This window comes from Columba livia, chromosome 1, assembly GCF_036013475.1.
Source record: "Columba livia isolate bColLiv1 breed racing homer chromosome 1, bColLiv1.pat.W.v2, whole genome shotgun sequence".
Classification (NCBI taxonomy): domain Eukaryota; kingdom Metazoa; phylum Chordata; class Aves; order Columbiformes; family Columbidae; genus Columba; species Columba livia.
Window position 1 is genome coordinate 63,515,211 of NC_088602.1, and position 24,989 is coordinate 63,540,199.

At 42.0% G+C, this 24,989-nt stretch overlaps 2 long non-coding RNA genes across 2 annotated transcripts in view; one reads left to right on the forward strand and one right to left on the reverse strand.

The window, feature by feature from the left end:
* LOC110364607 (uncharacterized) overlaps window positions 1–7,645 on the forward strand; it is a 32,828-nt gene extending 25,183 nt beyond the window's left edge. Inside the window, exon 2 of the long non-coding RNA XR_002423499.2 lies at window positions 4,040–7,645. This is a non-coding gene — a long non-coding RNA (uncharacterized LOC110364607). The remainder of the gene's footprint in view (window positions 1–4,039) is intronic.
* On the reverse strand, window positions 2,500–4,030 carry LOC110364608 (uncharacterized). Its single transcript, XR_002423500.2, has 2 exons — window positions 2,891–4,030; window positions 2,500–2,594 (listed from the first exon to the last, which is right to left on the reverse strand). It is a non-coding gene; the product is annotated as an uncharacterized LOC110364608 (long non-coding RNA).
* Window positions 7,646–24,989: the final 17,344 nt, after the last annotated feature.

A 24,989-nucleotide genomic window follows, 5' to 3' on the forward strand; every position in this document is an offset into this window, starting at 1 on the left:
CCCCGCGCCCTCCTCCCGGCTGATTTCTACCTCAGGCTTAGGTTAGGCTTCAACCCGACGCCTGAAGTACCTCGCCGGCTTTTTTCCCCTATTGCCCCATCACACAAGAAAAGCCTCTCTTCACCTCTCCCCCCGCCTCGTATAAACACGGTATTTAAGGCTCTGTCTGGAAAACCAGCACAGAAAACGCGCTGATCCGAAATGGCAGGTTTCCTCCCTACTGAAATTCTCTGACAAACACCCTATTTTGAAGACTGCCTTTAATTCCAGAGAGAAGCCAGCCGAGAGTGCACCCGCTCCCCCTCCCCACCCCCCGCAATTACTCCAGCCACCCGATTCCCACAGAAACCTCCCGCAACACAAACGCTTAGTGAATGCTTTCTGACTCCGTGAAAGCAGCCCACGGTCCCTGCCCTTCCTGTCTCCCCGGGGAGCGAGGGGGTGGCGAGGAGCCGAGGGGTGGGGGGTGTCTCGGTGCTGGAGAGGGTGAGGCGTGATTTCCTTTAATTGGGGGTTCTCGGAGGGAGTTCCCCCCGCCTCCGCTCCCTCGCCTCCTTTCCTCTCTTCCAGCCCTTCCCCTCCAGCCGGGAGAAGAAGCTGCACTTCACTTCGCTGCGAAATTAATTACGGCCCTTCCCCGCTATCAATTACGGAGGAATCAGCCCTTCCTAGGGAGAGGAGAAATAATCAAAAGGCTTTTCAGTCTGGGGGGTGGACCTGGGACCGCCGAGCACATAATGCGGCAAGGGGACTTGCCGCGCTTCTGGCCGGTGGTTTCATATGCAAATGGCGAGCTGCCTCCAAGTTATCATTATGGGTTTATTTATTTATTTATTTTAATGTTATTATTGTGTCGGGGGTTTTAATAGCCACATGCTCTCCCCTTCCCTTTCAGCGAGGTTTCCTTGGCGATCAGCCACGCTGCTTCTTCCTCGGGCGCGCTGCCTCCCGCCCCAGCGCCTGCCCCACGTCCATGTTAATTTCGCCCTATGGAAATGAAAGCGTCCCGGCCGGGCAGCTGATATTAAAGCGATCCCCCGGCCTCGGGGCTCAGCCCTCCCCGCTCCTCGCAGCGGCCGTGCCTTCGCATGAACGTGGCGTGTCGCTGCCGTGAAAGCCCCCCCTCCCGTCCTTGTCCCCGACCCCGTCTCCCCCGGAGCCCCCGAGCCCACCGCCTCTTTCATGCTTACGAGATGCTGGGGAGGCAGCGGTGCGTTTGCTTGTGCGGAGCACACCGCCTGCAAGCGGTTGCCTTGGCAGAAAGGTGCAGCTTTCTGATGTTCTTTTGTCTGATAACTAATTCAAGTTAATGCGATCTTTATGTAAAGCTAACAGCGGATAATTGTCTATTTTCTCGCCAACAATCTCCATCACAATCACTTATCTGGAAACCTGCGGTTGTATTAATCGTTATATTCCCCGAGATAAGCGTCTCTCGAATTATCAGTAAACACTGGAGGGAAATTAAACAAACTCCAGAGCCACTTAAGTTTCATCGGCAGCTTTTAACCCCCTTCTCGGAGCGGGGGCGCGGAGGGCCAAACCGACCTGGGACTGGAGAGGAGAAGTTGTAAGGGGGGTGCTGTGTGTGTGAAACAGTGGAGAAGGGCCTGAACTTTGGGATAATTCTGAAGAGCCGAGTCCTGCTCAACGCGCATTCCCTTCGAGGTGTTCGCGTTGCAGAGACAGGCACGCACCTTCAGTCCTGGTCGCCGTGCGGGGGTCGATCTTTAACAGCCCCCGGGACCTTGTTGGAAACTCTTGTAGATCGTGTAATTAAGTGTATTAGTCTCTGCAGGGGCAAGACGAGCAGCTAGGAGAGAATACACCCAGAGATTAAGTAGAAGTCGCATGTTTTTTAGGTCTCCTATGCGAAGAGGAGAGGGTTCTGCTTCCTTCTGAGAATCACCATATTAGCACAATTATTGGCAATATTTATACTAGAGAGTGATCCGAACCCCAGGAGGGTAACAGAGAGTGCGAGAGAGCGAAGCTACTGTGGGAATATGTTTTACTGCTTAGATCCCATCAGTTCCGTTAGGTGTAAAGAAATTATAGCAAATTGTGCTGGAAACCCCTCCAGGGAAAACATACTTGTATGACAAAGATTTTGCCTTTTAGAGATGAAGTCAAAACATCGGTGTCAAATGAAATTCATTTTAGGGGCGCTGCCGTGTGTATGCTTACCTGGCTGGGGAAAAAAAAAAAGGACAAACCGTGACATTTCAGTCGGGAATCTGGGACAGCAGAGAGTTTGCAACTTCTCCGGGGAAAACCAGGCGTTCTCCAGCTTCCCTGCACTCCCCGCCGCTCCCAGCCCGGCGCCCGGGCGGGAAAACCTCGCGGTCCCGCCCGCCTTGAGGGTTGGCGGTGAACCGCTCTCTGCGCGCTTAGCATTTCTGGGAGGGTTTTTCACGTCGAAAAAGCTTTATGAACATTAACTAATTAATCCTGATACTTAGTTACGGACGAATTTCAAAACTCGCCTCTATGATGAGCTTTATTTATTAAAGTCTTATGATTTTATTGAGGAAACTGTGGTTTGCAAAGGTTTCCAGTGGCACGGCTCTCATCGTACCCGGGGAAGGTGAAGTCTGAAGTCTGAGTGGAAAAAAAACACCAAAAAAAATCACCAACAAAAACCCTACAACACATCCGAGCACAAACCAAACAAAATACCGCAACGAACACACAAACCTCTTGTTACTAGTTTATGTGTCAAGACACCGTATTTCAAAATACGATCGGTTTCTTGAAAAAAAAAGAAAAAGAAAAAGAAAAAGAAAAATCCTTTAACTGCCTCAATTCTCTAACTGTTTCCCTCGCGTTAAAAGTTCCCAGGGTAGCTTTTTCTTATGGCATTTGAGAATCATCCCACTTCATCTCTCACCTGAATCTTGTCATCTGTGCCATCTTGAAGTGATCTGTGAACAATGCTGGTCCCTTGGACAGCCCAAGCTGGTCAATCAGGCAGAACAGACTATGTAAATGGAATGGAAAGGCGAAGCGATGGAGAACAGTGGCCCCCATTGTCTTGGGCATTTCAAAGCGAAGCCCAGCTGCAGCAGGCGTTGCTGTCTTGGACCCTTGGTTGCTACTCTAATGTCATCATTGCAAAACATCACATTTTGAAAACTCTACAGGCTGAATGCATGAGCAGCCCTCTGCAATGATTTCACTTTGCCGTGACATCTTTTGGAGTCACCAACTCCCCCCCACCCCCCAAAAAAACCCCAAAAAACAAAAAACAAACCACCATCAAAAAACCAAAGCATCAGCCCCACGAAAAAACAAACAAACAAACAAATAAACACCCCCCCAAAAATCCCAACCAAACAAAAAAACCAACCAAACATAAAAGGCAAAAAAACCCGACCAACCAAACAAAAAAACCCAACCGCGAAATAAAGGAAAAAAAAAACCCTTCAACAACTGAGGACTGGGATCCCAGACACACTGCCCGCTCACATCCCTCAGTCCCTTTCCCCGCGCTCCTAATAGCTGCGGTGCAGCTGAAACGCCTTTTGCAACTTTTTGGTGAATGCCTCGCCTTTCTCGTTGTTCTTAGAGTCGAAGCGGATGACGATTTTAGTTGCATTTAACTTATTTTCTGTCGGGTCTCTTTCAGGCACTCTAATGAGCTAACGCCGAAGAAACGTCGCTGTGAGCAGGCAGTGAAGTATTTATTCACAACCGCTCCCAAAACTTCAGATACACCGGGCTTGAAAAGATTCAGGCAGTGTCTTTGCGGGTGATTAAACCGGCAGCTAAAATGGGTATTTACGGGTCCATGAGGAAGTTGTGGTTTTTTAGTACTCGGTTTCTTAATGAACTCGAGCAGTTGCTGCTCCTAAATATTGCTGCCAGCCCTGCTCCAGCTCCGCTTCCCAGCACTGATCCCCAGGTTCACCACAACATGAGAAAAGAACTTTCACTGCAGTACAGCTGAGCTGTCGGATGATTAATGTGCTTTTTTCAAGCAACTAAATCATTGCCCATGTTTCACTTATCGTTCCTTTTCATTTTCTTTTGTCTGTAGGTGACATTTGTCATCACCATGTGGTGAGCAGAGGAAACTCCCCTCTCTTCCACCCTCATGTCAGGAGCCTACGCTCAAGGAGCAAAGGTCTGTGCCACCAGTATCTTAAAACATTGGGGGTCACCTTTCTTTCCCTCCTTGTCGTCTCTCATTTTGCAAGTATTGGTGAAGCCAAAGCTGCTTCTTGAACAACAGCGTTACTACAGTGAGCCTGCAAAGATGGACAATGCCACAGCAAGCCTTAGGTGCTATCTAGCTCGGAGATGGAGTGGTCATACGTTTTAGTAGTCACCCCTGAGTCTGGACTATGTTTAGCATTCACACAGGAAGAAAGTTTCATCAGACTAGTAGAAATGAACTAAGAAACTCTGCATTACATTCTTTGCAGGACCAAGAATAATTCGGTGTTTATTTCCTACTCCTTTAACTGACTCTTTTCCTTTTGCTATAGTAATGTACTCTGTAATAATGTCACATAAATTACAAAGGAAGCAAAGGATGGAATTATTTAAAAGTAAATAATTATCCACTACAATTTGGTTAGCTTCCTAAATTTGTTTGCCCCTTTCAAAATGCAGTGTGTTGGTAAGAAGGAAAAGATGAGAGTAACAAACAAAAGCAAAGAGAGGGTGAAGTGAATGGGGCAAATAAATTACTGCATAGGTGCCGTTTCAACTTCTGTCTGGAAATGTCCTTCCTCATGGCAAAGAGAGTTTTCCAAGGACAAGTACTAGATTAAAAGAAAACCATTTTCCTACTACATTGCCCTCTGGGTCAAATGAATAACAGCGGGTACTCAGACTGTTGCCTGTTTCATGCAAATGTTTAAATAGAGTTGATGTGCCCTGTATGCACCCTTCACCACCAGGCATTTGTTAGTCGATGTCCCCAAGACTCTTTCCCCTATCAGTTCACCACCTTAAAACTCTACCTGCTAGACAAACAGATCTCCCAAAATCTGTGGCCTAGGAAGTCTTGTGAGTGCTTCAGGTACCCTCTGGGCCCCACACTTGCAGACTTGAATACAGGAAGCCAGAGGAAAAGCAAAGTTGTGTAGCCGGTGCCTGTGCTGAAGACAGCAGCAACACACATGGCTTGGGGACAAATGCCTTGTTGCTGTAAGTGGGTGTGTCTCCATCTGGATCTCTGCTACGGTACTTCCAGAAAGACATTATGAAGGAGGAGGATGTAGCGGCTTTCGAAGAGGAGCAGCTGCTCCTCCATATGTCTCATGTAGAGGTGTTGCCATGGGGCTCTGTGGAGCTGGGGATCCACTCTGTGGACACTGCAGCTCCCACTTGTTGTTGGGATGGACCATGTTCACCAGGGCTCAGAACATGGCGGGAGGATGGGGGCCCACAAGGCCATTGCACCGCCCTTTACCCGGGCAAGTCCCCCTCCTCCAGTAGCCCTATTTCCAGCCCATAATACCAGCTGAAACTCATCCCTTCTCAACAGCCTGCCAGCCTCACACTGCAGGGGTGAGAGTCCAGAGCTGGGTTAACCACCCCCTGCTCGGGCCTGCTGTCCCTCCACAGCCCCAAACAAGTGTCCCTCACCCCAGGTTAATGGGCTGGGCTCTGACGTGAGGGAAATGATCACAAATCTGCCCCTTGGGCAAGTTGCTGCAATAACCAGGGACAACCTCCTTTCTCACTGGCCCTACATCCCCTTGCCAACATGAGCTAACTGGAAGCAAGAGCAGCTCCTCCCTTGAGGAGCTGAACTTTGCTTTTCTTTCACAGCTGGAACATCTGCCCCTTCCCTCTACCAGCCCCAGCCCTGGTACATTCAGCTGCAGTTATCTCTGCTCATGCACTGACTGTATTTTTCATGTTTATTATCATCCAACACAGTGTAGTGCCATCTGGCACATGCACACACAGGGGGAAGAAAACCATATATTCAGCAAATGGAGCATACAGGGTTTAGGTTTTGTTTTGTCTTGTTTTTCTTATTCTTCCAGTTTTATTTAAAATTATGCGGAAGGGATAGCTGAGCAATTCAGCTTCATGAAAAATGATCAGAAAACCCCAGTTAGGAAATTAAAAATTAGAGGAAAGCGGTGACTCCAGGAAGGGACAAGAACATTCCTTCTGCTGAAATACGGTTTCTTCTTTTCCTCCTTCCATATTTCATTTCACCTCATGCTCTGATAAGGAATAAAATTACTTTAAAATGTTTGTGTTAACTCTTTTTACCCAGGTTTTGTTCTGGTCTTCCAAATCACTATTTTACTGTAAGATGTGTTTTAAGCAAGTGACACGTAACAAAACACACTCCTCCAAAACACTAGAGCACTGTGAGCCACAGTGCAGCCCTTGAGATCTTTGCTATTTTCACTGCTATGGTAAAAATGAATGCAAAAATACATCTGCAGAGTGGAAGTAAAAACCATACATAGCAGTTTCAGTGAAAGCTAGTACCTAATGCATTGCTACCTTAATTCAAAGATAGTTTTGTAACAGAGTTGTATAATCAAAGCATTTTTCTTCCCTGATAATTCATGCACTGTAAGATTATCAGTGGAGTTGCCCATGAAAAAAGTACTACACAATGTATTGTATTACTTGATTCATTTTCTTTCATTTTTTACTCTAATTTTGCCTAATTACTCTATTGTGATCTAAGTCAGCAATCTTAAATTAACTATCAGCTCAACTTTTGAAGAAATCCTACAAATGCGAGATGATGAAATTTAAATAACTGTTGGTTATTGGAAAATGTCTACGCCACGGAAAAGAAAACCTTCAGATATTTTTGTTCCATTTGCATATATAGCATTGTATTTTTCCTGTTTCAGTTTTCAGAGTAGAATTATCTGACTTTTCCAAACTATAAAAATACTGTCAAAAAACCTGTTTGGGGTAGTGGTGGTGGTTTTGTTGTTGTTGTGGTTAAGAACGATAGCTGTAATGAAAATGTGAAAGAAAATAGTTCTTGGGACTAAATTGTTAGTTATTCAGACTTCTTCAGAAAAACAACTTGTTGTTTTACAGATACAGAACGGTAAAACTGTTCTCTGATCCTGCTAAAATAAATATGTTCCAGTGCAAGTGGCACAATATCTGTATATTGAGCTAGATTCTGGCCTCAAATCTGTTTAAAATTCAATATATCCTTTGCTCAAGCCCTCATCCAAGGCAAAGCGACATCACTGTAATGACTTCAAGTGGGCTTTGGATCGAGGCCTTTTACACCACTATGCCTCACGCCACTACTCTGAGAAAGGCTTTTTTTACTATGTCTTTCTTTTCCTGTGAAATTAGATTAATTTGGAATGAATTAGAAATGCTTGAGCAGAGATGCTCAGGGTTACTTTTAATGAAAATACTTTTCATTTGAAATATTTCTTACAAATACAATTTGCTAGCAAAATAAAAATCTGCACTTTTTGGTATATTTCTGCTCATGGTTGATTTTTGGGTGAATTGCACTTTACTTTTACATGCATGTGTTCATTGCCTTGTTTCTGGATTGCAACCTTTATGTAAATAACAAGCGAAAAGAAAATCTATTGTAAAATACAATGTATGACAAATTCATTGAAACAAGCAAAATAATTTAAATAATGGTAATTCAATAAATGTCAGGAAAGCAATCCCACACCTTCGCTGATCGAGGCTGCTATGTAACTCAGAAGAAAGCGATCAAGGGAGACTTTTAATGCGCTAATATATTGAGCCTGTTCCAGTTGTTAAGCACATAATTAGAAATTCAGCAAGTCTTACCAAAGAGGGTCATAAACAACCACAATGAAAAACTCAAATCTCTCTCTGCTTTGTTTGGCAATGTGTACAGAAAAAAAAAGTCTTTCTCTTTTTTTTTTTTCTTGATGACTTAGATTAGCTCCAATTAAACTTAGCCTTAACTCCAAGAGCTGCAAAGCAAAGCAAGCAGAACTTTGCTGCTTACTGTTAGAAACTGTTTTACTTACAAACTGTTAGAATTGCTTTTAAGCATCTCCAACAAAAGAGATATAAAAGAGAAATCAAAGTGGAAGAAAGAGTCAGGATGCTACAAATATAATGCAAAAGCCTTATGTGTCAGTAAGCATTAATAGTTAACAAAGCCATCTTGAATCTACCCATCTTCTTCATCCTGTATGCACTGAACAGGATGAATTATAATAAAATCTTGTAATAAAGAACCTTAGTTTTCAGAGTTTACAATGTTTTTCTAAATATTATTGATTTGAATATCCAGAATTAATGTGGTCTGGTTAAATGATCTCTAATCAGTAAAATTTTAGCACTGATCAGACAGTGGCAGAATGATATTTCCAAGTGTTGAAACTGTCTTGTGCTACTTAAGTGAACTGAAATGGCAGAACAGACTTGGCTCATTAAACCATGTCTGGGAAGACAATATGAGGGGAAAGAAACCCATCATAATTAAGCATCCCATCTAGATTATTGTATTAGTGTTAGACCTTTATAAATAGTGGGTGAGTGAAGCCACGTTTCTTTTCAGCAGTAAGTGCTTTGAAAATTTTAAGGAATGTAAATGCTTGAAAACATTTTCCAGCTCACGTGCTTTCAGCATCAAGTTTAGCCCCCGATTTCCCTATTTATTCCTCTAACTCTCCTGAAGTGGCCTTCAAAACGCACAAGTGTGGATTTATTGTAAACTTCGCTGTTGCAGCTTCACTGTGGTTGTTCTGATCATTTCAGGACAAATGTGACAGCTTAAACTAATGACTGAACATCTATTGTGTTAGTGCTTTTCCCCGGTTATCTAGTTATTATTTATTTCCTGCTTGTTCTATTGTTTCTTGCCTTATGAATACTCCTGTTCGCTCTGATAAAATTCCTTATAACATGGCTGCAACACCAAGGGTTGGGTAAAAAGCGTCCTCTGAGTGATAACACAAAGAGCATATAAAGAATTCATCACAGCAGTCAGTAGTATAATGCGATTTATTTTCACTAGACATCTTCTTCACTACTGGATTAGTCACTTCACTAATGAGCAAATGACCCATAACTCACAGGAGTGGATACTTAATGTGCAGGTCTTCCCTTCACCAGTGCAGATGAACTGCAGTGTGCTCACCATTATGCAATCACTTAATGTTTATGGCTCTTTCTCATCTTTCTTGGGCATCCCATATGTGGTGGGAGATTCAGGTGGGTGAAAAATGCAGGACCCAATGGCAAAACAGATACCGAGCTTTATATTTTTTATTGTTCCAAAAAATATTGGTAAAAGATGTTTCCTGCATCTAGATTCCACCAGGAGCCTATAAACAAACAATGAACCAGTTTTAAAAAGCAATCTTTGTATGTGCTAATACATTCAAGATGCTATTTTCTACCACTGTACACTGGGCATCTTTCAAATTTATTGTCCAGATCTCACTTTAGCATGACTTTAAAGAGAATTTATCAGGTCATTCACTGCATGAATGCAGTTTGTCTCCCTGTGCTAGGAAAAGCTGACACTGTCAAATTTAAAAAATCCCGAGTTTGTCAGTAAAAGGAGAGTTTACAGCTTCAGTGGAATCAAATGGGTTGCAAGATATTGCCTCTAAATGCTGGGGTTTTTTTGTTTTGTTTTATTTTTTTAACTTTCCTTAATTTCACTTATTGATTATATGTATTTACAGAACCTAGAAATTTGAGTTTATGATTATTAAGTATTAATAATTCAGAGTTCAGAATGAAGTTCAATACAAAGTATAAAATATTCAAAATTTTGAAGCTGGCGAATCACCCTATGAAACCAGAGAAACAGAAGCGGAAGCAGAAGTACACTCTCTACCTCATTTGGCAAAGAACGGTGACAGGTTTTCCATACCCAGAATGATTTTTAACACTTCGAAGTAAATTCTAGGGCTCATTTTGTACACTTCATCCAGAAATAATTTCCTAGAGACAAAATAACTTCTAGCTTTCATGACAAGGCTGACATTCTTCTGCTGGAATCCCCAGTGTAAGTTTATCCCAAACGTTATATGCAGCAGATCATGGAAAATTTAACTGCCTGACATAATAAAACCCATGGTAATTAAAAGGATTCTAAGCCTTTAGAAATATTCTAAGCCTTTACCTGCTTACACATAAGGCCAGAAAACAAAATTGCTTCTGTTTTCTTAAATCCTAAATAAGACCCAGGACCAAATCCCACTGAAGTCAACTGTAACCTTTTCTATTGACTGCCATAGATCTGAAATCAGGATGTACCTGCAAACTCTCCTTTGTTGTTCTGCATCAGTGATGGTTTTGTGCAAAATCTTGGGAAAAGCATTGCAAACGACTCTCAGGATAGAATTAGCTGAGCAGTAAAATGGAACGATTGGCCTGCTGCTGTGTTATGTGTTACATTTTATTGATGTAGCAAGTACTATAGGTGTTAGGTCTCTGAATGCCTGTGATCTTTCCTGAATTAATTTCTCTTTCAAATCAAAAAGCTGTGGTTAAACTGGAGTATACTTTAAAATCATGTTTTGTTTTGAGAAATTTTAAGGATGAAAAGTCCACCACACCCTTCAGTGGACACTTTCAGTGCCTAGTTGCCATCACCATTAACCTTTTTGGGCCTTTTTTTTTTTTTTTTTAGTCAGAATTTGTCTAGCTTGAACTTCCAGGCACATTATAACATGTATTCCTTTGTCTGCTAGACTGAAGAGTCCTCTACAACCATCCTTCTGCCCCCATATACATACTTACATGATCAAGTCACCCCTTAACCTGGGCTTTAAAATGATTTATCTACACTGAGTACCTTCCCTTTCTTCTGCATACACTGTTAATAATGCTTTCCAGTCTTTTAACCATGCTACTTGCTCTCCTCTGAAGTCTTTTCAACATTCTCTAGGGTTACAGCAAGGTGTTCTCAGGCAGCTGTGCAAAATTAAGACTACTTTAAACTTGGAGCAGTGGTTTGTGTTAAGTTCTTATTAGAATTATGTTAGTCATAAAGGCATTAGGAATAAATAGCAAAAGATGTAAAAGAAAGGTGACATATCAGGTGGTACTTCAGTGTTAGAGCTTTAAGGACAGGGGCTTAATGAGAAAATAAAAGGTATTTGTACCTTCAGCACTTATAAATGTAATGTTCTTCATTTGGGTTTCTAAGTATAGGTGTAAGAGTCTGACTAGAGGTACCATTTCATAACCTAGAAATGTCTTCTTTTTATTTATTTTTAAATGTAGTTCAACATCTTAAAATTTCCCATGCTGCTTTGGGTTAGGGCACCATTCTTCATATTGCTCTTGGAAGGTTGCCTCGCGTTTGTGTCCAATGTTAAGGTCACTGCAGAAACATGGTTGGAGGACTGATGCTGTGCAAAGCAATGATCCCAGTGAAGTTTATAAAGCACTTGAGGGCCACTCCTGAGTGGCAAAATAACACATTAAACTTCATCATAATTGTATTGTATTTGGAAAATTATACTGTAATAATTCAGATCTGCTATAAGATCTTCAGCACAAACTCTTTGTGAAAATGTTGCTATGTCATGTGAAGAGGCTTATAAAACTTATTTTAGGTGTTCCAGGCAGTCACTGAGAGTTGGTGGAGTGGTCCGTGGCAGAGATATTTCATGCAATGAGCATTTGACACTTCTCACCCAATCACACTGGTATTTTATGAAGTTGCTCTAACAAAAAAGATCCTGTCAAATTTGAAGAAGTGAAATATTCTACTTTTCTCTGTTTTGTTGAAATATGTCCTACCAGTAAAGCAAGCAATACTCCGGTAAAACTGTATATCTGATCAAACAAATAAACAAATAGTTCAAGGTGTTACTTAAGCAGAAATACTGAGTTGCTCAATTTCCCCATGTTCAAGTTTTTATTCTAGCTTTTTCTGCCAGGATTTTTATTTCTGCTTCTGTTGGTTTTGTTCATGCTTTCAGTCTGTCACTGTTTTGCTCTCTCTCTCTCTACTACCTTCTGCCTTACCAAGTCCCTGTGTGACGACCAGAAGCACAGACTCCTCTGACCAACCCGGTTTTTGAACATGGGGGTTTTGTGCTCTAAATAGAAGCAAGCTAGGGAATGGCTGAGATCACGGCTATATTGTTCGTTCAGAGAATTAAAAATGTGACTACGGAGGAAAAGAAGGCAGACAGAAAAATAAATCCCGACAAGAGGGGGTTTAAGAAAACCCTCCCTGTTGTGCAACTCTAAAGCAAATTTCTGAGGAAGGGTTATATATCTGTGCAGTCCCCTAAGCACTGGTCCTGCCAGGGTAATTTCTCCCATTTTGCAACTTCAACGCCATGCTAAAATTGTGACACTGTTTCCCAAGTCAGCTCAGCACACAGCCATTTCACCTTCCCTCATCCCCCCTCACTCCTGCAAGATGAATTGAGGGTGCAGCGACAGCCACGAGTCAATCAAGGATGGTTCTGATTGTAAATGCCTGCAATGGTATAAATGACAGTGCTGAAGGAGATTATATTCAGAGCCACATATATGCTGCCGAGGTCCCACCTCGAGATTAGCCTAAAATACCACCCAGATCTCTAGGTACCTCCCAATTAGCACAGCCAGGCAATCTTCCCAGCACTACAGAGGCAAAGACATATTTTTAGCTCAGTGCTGTGCTCTCTCCCCTGAACTCTTGGAGCCCCGCTGAGCCAATGGAGTCCCAATCAGTGGGCTAGCTCTGATGCTGCCCCTTCACAAAATTGCCTGTAAAGCCAGTTCAGCAAAGGGATCTGTAATGAGCTCAGTAGCTTGGGGCTCTCAGTAAACTGCAGTAGTGAAGGGAGTTCATGGCTGAAATGCCAGCCCTTTTATTCACCAGTAGTACATCAATTAGTAGTTTAACAGGCAGAGGAAAGGTACAGTCAGTGTTCATTTATTATAGTATTAGGCAGATCATAGTCTGCATTTGTGCTAATTCTGGCAAGTTTTCTACATTTTGGTACTCAAGGTGATCTGTTTTCTTAATTTTATTTCACCATTCCCCATGCTACAAAGAATGTGCCAGATAAGTTCAGTTGCAATGTATAGAACCAAAATGTAAATAGTAGTAAATAAGAAGCTAAAACAATTTTTCTTACAGATAGAACAACTCATGAAGAAAGAAAGATGCCCTAGAGTCTTGTAGGATTTGTATATGATTTGTGATATTGCTGTTATACTTACCATTCCAGTTTATGACTCTCAGAGAGCATTAAGCATTAATGATTTGCATTATACAGGAAACACTTGTGAGTTAATCAGTGCCTCAAGTTCTTCAGTGGTTCCACCCTTTCTTTCTTCCTGTCTTACAAAGAGCTGATTTTATTACTTAATTAGTTCCTCTGGTCAAGGACTATGGACCCAAGTGTTGTCAAAGTTAGCAGAAAGAAACATCTGTCCACTCAGCCGGAGTTCTCTCCCATCAGCGGGAGGGACGGACAAACAGTTGATGGCAAACAGTATGTTCACCAAATGATGGGCTATTATTATCTAACAAACCAATTGGAACAGTTTAGGGCTTTTTGTGTTTTGTTGTGATTTATAAGTATTTGAGAAATACTTGCCGGGAACTTATTTCAGCCAATTTCAGCCTATTGCATGTTGGATCTGTGCCTTCACTATTCACTGCTTGCCACTGTCCCCAAGTAACTAGTTCCCCAAGTCACATGGGGTTCTTTCTTGTCCGTTACTGGATGAGTGGAACTAATAAATAGGAGGAGTGGAATTATGAATTAATTTTGCTTTCTCACTGGGAAATAGTTTCTAATTTTCTTCATAGGCAAGCACAAGCCTACCCAGCTCAAGGTTAATATCTGATATAAGAAGTTCAAGATTCCTGAGCCCTTGATTTTTCTATTTTTTCTGAAACGAAGAGTTATAATGAATATTTCAGATTTTAAGTTGTTTTCTGCTGTGCTGTTCCTAGGACTTTATGATGTGAAGTAACAAACTTAGGATGAATACTTATTCATCAGTATTGCAAAAAAAGTCTTAGTCTCAAAAATTTCTTTGCTCTGTTCTCAGCAGAAAAAGATCAAAACAGTTCAGAACTTTCCCTATTTTTTAATATACCTGCATAATCACTGTTTTTTTCTGTTATTTTAAAACGTATCTGTGGATCAACTTTAGTTCTCCCAACATCTACCACATGACAGAATATTGACACATTTTTCTAGTACATATATCCCTATTCTCCCCAGCAGTCTCTGTTATAGACCATCAGTCGGTTTTACTGGGCTATAGGAACATCATTCTGTCTCTGCCATGTGCTGGGGCTCCCTAGAAATGCAACTTGATCTCTCCCCCTCATTCACTTTTTAAACGCTCAGATTTTCAACAAAAACTGCTGAATTTCTCATAGTCCCACTTGCCTATATTTCTGAGACTAAAATGGTTCTTTCCAACAAGGCAATATTATTTTCCACACTATGATGTTTTCTTTTAATGTATTACCTCTCTTACTCTGATAGTTATGTATTTTGTGTTTTCTGAAACTCCTCTCTCACAGTTGCTTCACCCATCTGACCCATTCTTCAGTCCATGTCTCTTCCTGCTAAGGCTAGTCAGAACAATTTTCATACAAGGGGTTTTTCACCAAAATACATATTTTTTTTCTTTAAATGTGAAGATGGCTGAATTATTGCCAGCGAGATCAAAACTGAGTGTTATAACCCTGGAAACTTTCAGAATATAAAACTGTTGCTAATGGCCATGTCTTCTTCCACCTGTTGTCCCTGTTGTCTCCTTCCTTCTCTGCTCCCCAGTGGATGTCAGATCCAATATCTGTTTTACCATCCTTCTTCATGAACACCTATACTCAGTCTCCCAGACCAGCCTTTATACCAGGAATATTATTTCCCAGATGTTCTGAGTACTTCACTGAGGTGTGTCCGTTTATTAACATTTTTTTTTCCTAATTATGCTCTATTTTAAAAGAAACAAGTAAAGAAGAAGAATTGAGAAAGCAATAAGTGTCTCATTGATAGGACTCATAATATAGCTTTCTTATTAGATACATGGTCCCAATGCTTCTTTCCCTCCGCTATTCCTTTTCCCATCTTCTTTGATTTCTCACCATGTTCTTCTTCACAGTTGTATTCATGAAGTAAAATGTACAGGTACAGAAACTATGTTTTATGCTACATTCACATCTGCTGGGGATTGCACTGAGGGGACATTTTAGGGCCTTTGCATGATGTGGATGTGGCTGATGTCCCCCCTGCCCTGGGCTAACACTGCCTGCAGTAGCCTAATCCAGGTCTCTGCCATCTGCCCTGTGGATCTGAGACAGCACTCTTTGAAGATTTTTGTGGGCTTTCAGTAGTAAAGTGACTGAAATAATGAGGTGCTGGATCAGAGCCTTCTGGAGAAGGTATCCCCATGATGATGCTGGCGGTGTGTGCTGTGTGGCATGGGAGGGGCCATGATGGCATGTAGATGCTAGGTCACAGAATCATAGAATAGTTTGGGTTGGAAGGGACCTTCAAAGGTCATCTAGTCCAGCCACCCTGCTGTGAGCAGGGACACCTGCGACTTCATCAGGTTGCTCAGAGCCCCGTCCAGCCTGGCCTGGAATGTCTCCAGGGATGGGGAATCTACCACCTCTCTGGGCAACCTGGGACAGTGTTTCATCACCCTCAGTGTAAAAAAAATCTTCCTCATGTCTAACCTGAATCTCCTCTCTTTTAGTTTAAAACCATTACCCCTTGTCCTGTCTCAACAGGCCCTGCTAAAAAGTCTGTCCCCATCTTTTTTATAGGCCACTTTTAAGTACTGAGGGGCCATGATAAGATGTCCCTGGAGCCTTCTCTTCTCCAGGCTGAATAACTCCAACTTTCTCAGCCTGTCCTCACAGCAGAGCTGTTCCAGCCCTCTGGTCAATTTTGTGGCCTCCTCTGGTCCCTCTCCAACAGGTCCATGTCTTTCCTGTACTGAGGGCTCGAGAACTGGATGCAGGACTCCAGGCGGGGTCTCACCAAAGCAGAGTAGAGGGGCAGAATCACCTCCCTTGACCTGCTGGCCATGTTGCTTTTGATGCAGCCCAGGACAGGATTGACCTTCTGGGCTGCAAGTACACACTGCCAGCTCATGTCCAATCTCCCATCCACCAGTACCCCCAAGTCCTTCTCTGCAGGGCTGCTCTCAATCCCTTCATCACCCAGCCTGTATTGATACCAGGGGTTGCCCCAGCCGAGGTGGTCTTGTCGAACCTCATGACGTTCTCATGGGCCCACTTCTGATCAGGTCTCTCTGGATGGCATCCTGTCCCTCAGGTGTGTCATCTGCACCACTCATCTTGGTGTCATCCACAAACTCGCTGAGGGTGCACTCGATCCCACTGTCTATATCATTGATGAAGACTTTAAACAGTACTGGTCCCAGTACAGACCCCCTAGGACACCACTTATTACCAGTGTCTATCCGGACACTGTGCCATTGACCACTGCTCTGGGTGTGACCATCCAGCTAGTTCCTCATTCACCCGACAGTCCACCCATCAAATACATACCTCTCCAAATTACAGAGAAGGATGTTGTGGGGGACTGTGCCAAAGGCTTTACAGAAGTCCAGGTAGATAACATCTGTAGCCCTTCCTTTGCCCACTGATGTAGTTACTCAGTCGCAGAAGGCCACTAGATTGGTCAGGCAGCACTTGTCCTTAGTTAAGCCATGCTGGCTGTCTCAAATCACCTCCCTGTCTTCCATGTGCCTTAGCATAGCTTCTAGGAGGATCTGTTCCATCATCTTCCCAGGCACATATGTAAGGCTGACAGGTCGTGTCAGGACCTCTGAGAGAGTTTTACAGGATGACTCAAGGCAAAATGAGCCACAGTTTGTGCATCCCATAACCAAGTGGTTTATCTGTTGTATGTCCTTCAGCAAGCTGCCCTATTAATTGTGCTCTGATTTCCCTCTAGAGGAAAACAAGTAATTTATTGGAGAAGTAATTTGGGTGTGAACTAGCACATGTGCACTAAAAATGTCAGGTGAACATGGTCTGTGAGCAAAACTAGGTTATCGGCCACAGCCTTTGTTGCAGAGTTAAACCCATCTCCTACACTCCTAATACCCCTCCAATCCATCCCAACAAGCTGTCACCTGATTTTAACGATGCTTTCAACCCAGGCTGACAATTCTGCCACAGTGTTTGGGTAGCAGGACCAGCAGTCACTATCTCTTCAATTGATGTTCAGTCTGTGCTGCAGAAAGAGAAGATGACAGGGAGTATCATCCCTTGGACACTGGTGTTCTTCATCACAATTATTCTGTGTGCTGCAGAAATCCAATGTTTTTTTCCCCAGAATTCAGTAGAAAAGAGTCACAGTCAAATTTGCCAGAACTGAATGTGGTAAGGGATGTCAAAGACAAGAAGGTTTCCTATAATTACATAGGTGGCAAAAGGAAAGCTAAGGAAAAGGTGGGCCCACTGCTGAAAGAAATGGGGGACCTGGTTACGCAGGATACAAAGTACTGCACACCACCTTTACCTCAGTCTTTACTAGCAAGACTGGCCTTCAAGAATCCCAGAGACCAGGGAAAAGATTGGAGCAAGAAACATATACCCTTGGTGGAAGAAGATCAGGTCATAAAGTACTTAAGAAAATTGGACATACATAAGCACATGAGCCCTGATGGGCTGCATCCATGAGTGCTGAGGCAGCTGGCAACTGTCATTGTGAGGCCACTCTCGTTGGTCTTTATCAATTACAATGACTGAGAGAAGTTCCCAAACACCAGAGAATAGCAAATATCACTCCAGTCTTCAAGAACGGCAAGAAAGAGGACCCAGGGACCTACAGACTGGTCAGCCTCTCCTTGATCCCTTGAAAGGTGCTGGAGTCATCTTGGAAACCATTTCCAGACACTTGAAGGACAAGAAAACCATCAGGAATAGTCAGTATAGCTTCACCAAAAAGAACTTACACTTGACCAACCTGTTAACCTTCTATGATGAAATTACTCATGTGGTAAATGAGGGGAGAGCAGTGGATAATGTCTACCTGTACTTCAGTAAGGCTTTGATATTTTTTTCCTGTAAAATCCACACAGAGAAGCTGTTGAATTATGGACTGGATGAGTAGAGAGGGATGTGGAATGAGAACTGGCTGAATGTCTGGGCCCAGAGGGTGATGGTCAGTCTCATGAAGTCTAGTCAGAAGCCAGTAACTAGTGGGGTACCCCAGGGATCCAACCCTGTTTAACACCCTCATTAATGATCTGGATGATTGGGCAGGGTGCACCCACAGCAAATTTGCAGATGACACAAAATTGGGAACAGTGGCTGATTTGCCAGAGGGTCGTGCTCTCATCCAGAGGGACCTTGACAGGCTGGAGAAATGGTCTGACAGGAACCTCAAGAAGTTCAATAAGAGGAAGTGCAAAGTCCCGCACTTGTTGTCCCAGGCACTAGTACATGCTGGGTACCAACCAGTTGGAGAGCAGTTCCACAGAAAAGGACCTGAGGATCTTGCTAGGCACCAAGTTAATCTCGAACCAACAATGTGTCCTTGTCATAAAGAAAGTTAATGGCATCTTGGGCTGCATTAGGCAATTACTGCCAGCAGATTGTGGGAGGTGATAATTCCCCTCTACTCAGCACTGGTGAGGCCACAAGGGCAGTACTGTGTCCAGTTCTGGGCTCCTCAATGCAAGAGAGGCATTAACATACTGGAGGAAATTCAATGAAGGGGCATGAAAATGATTAAGGGACTGGAGCACCTCCCATATGAGAACAGACTGAGAGAGCTCGGACTGTTCAGCCTGGAGAAGAGAAAGCTCAGGGATGATCTTATCAATGTATATAAATACCCGAAGCGAGGGTAGAAAGAGGATGGAGCCAGGCTCTTTTCAGTAGCGCCCAGTGACAGCACAAGAGGCAATGTGTACAACCTGAAACACAGGAGGCTCATTTTAAATGTAAGAAAATACTTTATCGTAAGAATGACTGAGCACTGGCACAGGCTGCCCAGGGAGGTTGTAGAGTCTCCATCTTTGGAGATATGCCAGTTGTCCAGGTGCGGTCCTGGACAACTGGCTCCAGGTATCTCTGCCTGATCAGGGCAGCTGGATCAGATGACCTCCAAAGGTACCTACCAGCCTCAACCACTCTGTGATTCTGTGAAGCTTATGCAGCTAATAGAAACATTCCCCCAGGACTCCTAATGGTACGAGGAATCCCAGGCCAATAAAGATGACATGCCACCAGTACCTCTGTTCAGCATAGTTATGGACAGGCTGGGTCAGCTAGCCAGCTACACTGGCCTGTCGAGAGGAAGCTTTAAGAGAGCCATGGACCATCAAGTGAGGGCAAATCTCACAGCCGAGGCAGGTTGATGTTTGTCACAACAATGACAAAGGCCACTGTTTTTGAGGCCTATTAGCCAGAGTTAATGTTTAAAGTAACATGCTTTTTCATAAAGAAAGAGGTCAAATTAGGAGCATGGGCTACTGTATTTGCTTTCTTCAGCAGCTGGGGATCACAACGTCCTCTTACCATGTAAATGAGGGGTGAATTAACAGATCCTTTTACACTGTTTTTTTGAGCAGACAGGATTACAGGACAAATTGTGTTGTGAAACAAAGAATAGCTCCACAGGAGCCATGACTCTTCCTATGAATCATTCTGTCCCTCCTCTTCCTTTCCCATATGACCTTTCTTATTGTAATTTTTCTTAAAGGTAAATGTCTTCTAGATGGAAATGCCATACTACCTGAATGGCTGGACTTGAAAATGGCTGAAGTTGGCTGTTTACTAGCTACAATTTTATTTAATAAGTAGTGGCTGATAATGGTTATTTGCCTTCCTACTTGGATACAGAAAATAAGCTTTAAACGTAAGCATATGCATTGTCAAAATTATAAACATACCCTTCCCTTAAAGTGCCAAATAGAAATATAAGTCATAATAGACCTTCAATATCAGGAGAGAAATTGGGATGGAGGGCCTGGAGAGATGGGGTATATGTTTTTCTGCGTAATGCTATGTTAACACACCTATGAGTGAAGAGAAATTACATACGGAGCCATGCTGACATTTAAAGGAACTGTTGTGGAGAACCTGAAATACATAACAGAGAAAATAAGAGATTTGGAGTTACAAGGTTACATCACATTTAGAAATTGAAGGAAGTAAGTATTGTAGTTCATGATAATACAGGTGGAAAAAGGGTTACAGGTGTGTCTAAAGCAGCAGTGTCAAACTGTAGGAGTAGTTACATTTATACAGTCCTAAAATTACATTTGGCCCTTTGAAGGCAACCGCAAGGCTGATGTTGCCCCTGGTCAAAATGACTTTGACACCACTGGTCTAAGGACTGCTTGGAGAGCATTAATGGACATTATCTTCCTGTAACTTTCAATGGGTGATGTATCAAATAGTTTCTGATGTGTATTTAGAAGTGAGTGCTTCTTTCTGTGCATCCGAGGTGCTCTGTTCATATTTCCAAAGGCTGGTTTATGCTCCCTGGAGCAAAGCGAGAGCAATCATGAGTCTGCCCTGGCTTGCACTGGCTGGAGTAGTCTTTTTGGACTGAACCTAACATTCAGCGATTTACAACATAGAGCACCAACAAAATCTTCTTTTTCCTCAAGTCTCTGCCTGGTCCCATCCTGATAATGGGACACAGCAGCCAGATCAACAGTATAGTACAGAAAGTTTATTTTAAGAAAGAAAAATGCTATCTAGCTGCTGAAACCTGCTCTGTCTCTCCTGCCTTGCTTTGTAGCTGGCCACGATCTGACCTGAAGTACATTCACTTGCAGCAACACTGACAGATACTATATGTCACATATCACTTCACTGTAATTTCCTGGATTCAGCCGTTATTTCACTAGTGTGTTGTTTTAAGTCTTCAAAAGCGTCTAAGTGTCCGAACTTGATTTTTCATGCATATAAGTAGCCTTAAGAAGCTGTGGCACTTCAATACAAAAGATGATGCTTCAGGAGTTCACTGCCAGATGAATATCTACTATAAATATTATTTCTGGTTTTGTGCTCATTAAAACATGAGAAGGTAACATTTGAATGTACACATATACTCTAGGCTTTTTCTAGGAAAATATTTTTTTCAAATTATTCTTTCTGACTTATTGAGATGTTGTCGACTTACGAATCAGCAACAAACAAATGTGCAAATTCCTTTGAAAAGGAAAAAGGAGAAAAGAAAAAAAAAGAAGGAAGGAGAGGTGAGGAGAAGAAAAGGAAAAGGAGAAGAAAAGGAAGAAAAAGACACCTAACACACAGAAGACTGAATATGAGCCTTAAAACAGCATAAGGACTAGTTGCGGGAAAAACAGGAATTATGGCTTTGTGCAGAGGATGCAGTCAGAAACAAGACACTCAGCTCATTAAAAGACATCTCTAAGCGCTTACATTTCAAAAGTACCATCTCCAATAGAAAACAAGGTTTCCCTTTCAGTAAGTACATAGCACGTAAAGGCTGATCAATTTGTTAATGTGAATGTTGGAGAGAAGAGAGATTACAGCAATAAAGCTTCTGACATGTAGATTAAAGTAGTTGAGTTAGACTAAAAGGATATTGTAAAATGCCACATGTGCTCAAATTTGTAGACAAAATCCGTATAATTTTGGGGGACACTTTGTGATCACCTAATTAAGGACTGAGAGGGTTTGAGCACACCTGGGTTTGAACGAGTTTTGTCATTGGCTTTGTGAGCCCAAGCTTAACTGCACACGCGGCCCCAGGAACCCCCTGTTCCCAGGCAGACTGGGGACAGAAACTTCACCGTTATGTAAGTTTTAACAGTTTTTACGAAGAAAACCCAGTGAGGGCTTTTGGACAGGAAAATTGCAGCGTTTAGCCCAAATGTGAGGAATTTTGGCTCCTTGGTTAATTATGATCTACTTTATTACAGCAGCAGAAATAGTGCTAGACAAAAAGAGGCAGTTCTTGTCTTGAAGAGCATGCACTCCAGCTATTATTTTATTCGTATTCTTCCTCCTTAAAATTAGCCACTGCTCATACAGTATCCACAATAAATCCAAACAGTGGGATAGAGGCAGAGATTGACTAAGTGAAACCTGCCCTAAGTGTGCACCCAAGAGATCAACAGAAATCAATTTGTCTTGCAGAGGTAGGTGGTTACCCATAAAAGCTGAGAAAAATTATACTGGAAGCCATGGGGACACTTTCAAGTGGGAAAACGGGTTTGCCTACTGCATATAACCTTGCTACCAGAGAGTATGTGTGTGTATGTGTCTGTGTGCGTGAAAGTCACGGGGAGAGATACCAAGAGACAGAGAGTGGAAGAGAGAGAACAAGAGAAAGAGCGGAAAAGAAAAAGGGAGGAAAAAAGAAATCAGTAGAGATACGCAAATGTAAAAGCACAATGGTTGTACTAAATGGTTTTGAGCTTTTTGTACAACTTACATAATTCTCAAGTAGAAGAAAATAAATCCATAATTTATGCACAGTTCTCCCTAGCAAGTAAAAAAAAAAGGTTATTTTTAAAACCCCCTATATTGATTGTATTTTTAGAACACTTTCTAAAATAAGTGGAGAATTCAATCCTACTCTCCGAGGCATGTCAATTTGTGCCCACATAGTGGATGGAAAGATTGAACCCTAAGTGCAGATCATGACATTCTGCTGTGATAAAAGCTGTTTCTGTTTGCTTTAACATTCATGCATAGTGGTAAATGCCACCTGTGACACATTGGGATAAGTATAACTATCTCTATTGCATCTAGTGATTGCAATACACTGAAAGGTGTTTCTGAAAGTTACCTGACTCTCTCTACTTCGATAACTTAATTTTCTTCAAGTGTTTTAAGACAGGGGAAGGCAGTCAAGTTATAGATACAAATAAATTTCACTTGCCAGGAGGTTTTTTCATAACATCATACCACTTAACAAAAAATAATATGTCTTAGCAGAAAATTTGCCTGTGATCTACTTAGGCATGTGCGTGTTTCTAACTCTGTCCAGGAAAAGCCCTGAACTCTTGCTTAGATCCTTCTTAATCATGCCTGTAGGCATTGCTTAATCAGCACTGTGGTAAATATCCATTCTCCCAACCATTTCACACTGTATGTTATTACACAAGTAAGGACATACATTTATTAATAATCAAGATCTGAGCAGAAAGGTGACCTTCAGCCTCCTCTTTTCATCGCCTCCCAGACACTAGCCTCTTCTTGTACTATCCAAATAGCTTGTTTCCTCTGTTATTTAAGTTGCTGTGGCTATGAAGGCAGAACCAGAAACTGGCAGAACCATCTAAATAAATGAAAATCTACTGCTCAGGAAACCTGAACATATCCTGCAATATTTTCTTCCCAGAGATAAGGGCTATAGGATTGCTATCCTGCCAGTGGCGTATTTCTTTTTGTATGGTGTGGAAGCTCAGAGAGGGCAGCAGGGTGGCAGACTGCCTTCCCACGAAAACTTGTGCAACTTTTCCAACTGTCTCTTCGTTCTCCGGGTACCTCCTGCTTCAGAAAGCTGTTCACTACCCTGGACATCCCGATGAAGCCTGTGTACATGTTTTTGATTGCCTTTGGTGGCTACTATAGCTATTATTTGTTAATCAGCTTTTTAGGTGGGAAGCCAGCTGTCTTGTTTGCCTGGGAACTTGCACACCAAGGTTCTGGTCCACGCATGGAGCTCCTGGATGTCGTGCCAACCCATGTATCATGAATGACATGGCAGAAACAAATTCTCTTCTTTAGCTGTATTTGCTCTTCGGGTCCTTGTCTGACATGAGGATGAAGAACCGTCAGGTTCCAGCTCCTAAAATCCTTCCTGCTCCCTCCTCTGTGCTGCAACCCACGCTGGCCTAGTTTTGAAGCATGCTGGATAATGTGAGCAGCTAAAATTTCCTTCCTGTGTAAGATAATGTGCCCTTTCTAATATTAATTTTTAGAGGATCCCAAGCTCTTTAGCAATTTAGTAAATCCATGTGGGCACTAAAAAACAGTATTGACATGCCCCCTGATAACAATAAATAAGTGAAAATGTCTGGTTTTTAAAATTTTCCTAAAAACCTATTTTTGTCCTTAGGCAACATTTTGTTACTCTGCTTGCATGTATCGGTGTGTTTCCCACTGAGCTGGATATGTAGTCCTATAGATGTAACAATACAGATGCATGCATGCATTATCTATATATCTCTTGTTTGCCAAACCTGAAGTAATTTATGTAATTATACACATAGTGTATTTTAGCCAAATACACAAAGAAGATTTTTTTTAAATGCCACTTAGGATCTAGATTTAACTTAAACCACTACTTAGTCTATCTTCCTTAATAGGATACTAAAAAGGAATTTTATGACAACATTATCAGTAGCATTTTGCTGATAATTAGAATAACAATAATAATACTGAGATATTTTTTCAGTAATAATGGTGTTATTAATGAGATTTTTATGAAAGACAGACTTCTTTAGTATAATTATGAAAATTGATCTTTTGCATTTTACTTATTCACTGAAATCAGATAAGTGGCTTAACTACATGTATTATTTCTAATAAATATTCAAAAGAATGCATTTAAACAAGGCACCTCATTCTATTCTTGCTCATATTCCTTGCATTTAAATAAAAGTGTAATTGCTCTGCTTTTTTAAACTGCTAGTTTGGATTAGCTGTCTAACCTGTACAGGGTAGCTGTTTGCTGTTTGCATTTTTAATAGCTTTATTACCATTTGGTGAAGCCTTAATTTCTCACTCCCTTGAAGAGTCCTGCCTTTAAGTCAGCTCTACAATTTAACCAGCAATAATCTGTCAAGATAAGATAAAGACCTACACCAGACGAAATGCAGTATTTTTGTGTAGCATTCTGTCATTGTTAAAGGAAAGATCTGAGTATGTCAAAATGTAACACCTGAAAGTTTAATAAACTTTGTAGCATAATTTTACAGTTCACATTTTAAAATAAATTGTTCTAGAATACATTAGCTTGTTCACTAGTGAAATCAGTTAAATATCTATATAAATATGTTTGGGTGAATGGAGCCAGCAGTTTTTCAACAAGGATAAAAGTTCTTTCAGTTTTCAAGCCTCAGATTAA